Consider the following 1,632-nt stretch of genomic DNA (forward strand, 5'->3'; position numbering starts at 1 on the left):
TTTTGTACCGACAACGCAAACCTACTGTCACTTTAGGCGCAATAACTTTGCTTCCAGTGAACCAAATGTCATGAAATTTTCACTGGAAGTCTGGAACAAATGTACCTTTCCAACGCCTATAGCCGCATTAAGATGGCGCCGCCAGAAATGTCCCAATTGAAAAAGTCCTATTTACTTTGAGACAGACTGTGTATATGTCCCATGTGCTCCTCTGGGCCATTTCTTCTTGATAACTTGTAAATCAGTACAGTAATACCATTCCGATTGTTTGTCTGTTCTCAACATACACGTATAGTGACCACGATTCATTTCTTCGCCCTCGTGAAATATAGCACTTATTACCTTGTATTTTCTTTTATTAATCGTGACATTACTCGTCGGTACGGCGTTAATCCGATTGTCGATAAGTTTTTTAGAAACACCGTTTATAAAAGTGTATAAATTGAGCTGTATTACTAAGACGGATGAAGTCGATTCAATTGCGGTTTTCTTTTTCAGAACGATACTGTTACATTCGTCACAATTACCATTTATCGTTTCCCATTTTGAAAATTCTGAATCAATCAAAGTTTGCAGAGTGACACCTTTTTTCCTTTTCAATGTGGACTGCATAGGTAATATTAGCAAACAACTCTTTTCCAACGTAGTTACATTGCAATTACATTTAGCATTTGAACAACATATTAGGTGCTTCAATTCGACTTCTAATACATCATTGATTTCGGAATACGTCGACATTAAAGCCGTGAAAAATTCCGAAACATCTTGTTGTGTTCGTTCTTCGAAGCGTTCTCCGACAGATCTTCTAACCGCTAAAATATTGCAACGCTTACGCTCAGCATACGCGCAGACAGCATCAGTCAATGCGTTCGATACTCTATTTTTAAGTATTTGTTGCCTGATACGTACACAATGAAACGCACATTGCAATGTTACATTAGCATAGCACGAAACACGATCGTCATTGCAAAGGCCGTATATTTCCCATGTAACTATATTTTCTGGTTCAGCACAACCGTAATTCTGTACATCATCAATGATATGAGGTATTGCCCATCGACAGTCGTAAATTTTCACAGCCTTTTTCTCGGACGAATTGATTTGTGGTAGCTGAGATTTGAATACAGATCTCAGTCGATTATATTCTGCAATGGCTCCCGAGTTTACTCTAACGGATTGAAATTTATCAAATGTAGATCCTCCAGTGTACTCACTCGTGACAGACCTACATACACTTGACCATCAGTGAACACACTCGTTCCTAAATCCATCATTGCATTTTTACACGTAATTCCTTGACTTTTATGTACAGTTATTCCATAACTGAGAGACAATGGAAATTGTTTCCGATGTACCACTATTTTGTGGAATACTTCGAATTTAATATCTACTCTCGTTATTATGACTTGTTTATTATCAGAAGTAACTATTGTAACGGAATCAATACGATTTCCATCAACAGAGCGATGAATCGCAATTACAATGCCTATCGTTCCATTGACAAGTCCCAAAGTGACATCAATGTTTCGTCGAATCATCACTTTAGCGCCAATTTTAATCGCTCTTTAATTACTCTTTCAATACCAGCTGTTTCCGAAACTTTTTCATCTTTGTCTTTTAAAATTTTGTGCA

The sequence above is a fragment of the Trachymyrmex cornetzi genome, unplaced genomic scaffold (assembly GCF_001594075.2).
Source record: "Trachymyrmex cornetzi isolate Tcor2-1 unplaced genomic scaffold, Tcor1.1 scaffold193, whole genome shotgun sequence".
Taxonomy (NCBI): domain Eukaryota; kingdom Metazoa; phylum Arthropoda; class Insecta; order Hymenoptera; family Formicidae; genus Trachymyrmex; species Trachymyrmex cornetzi.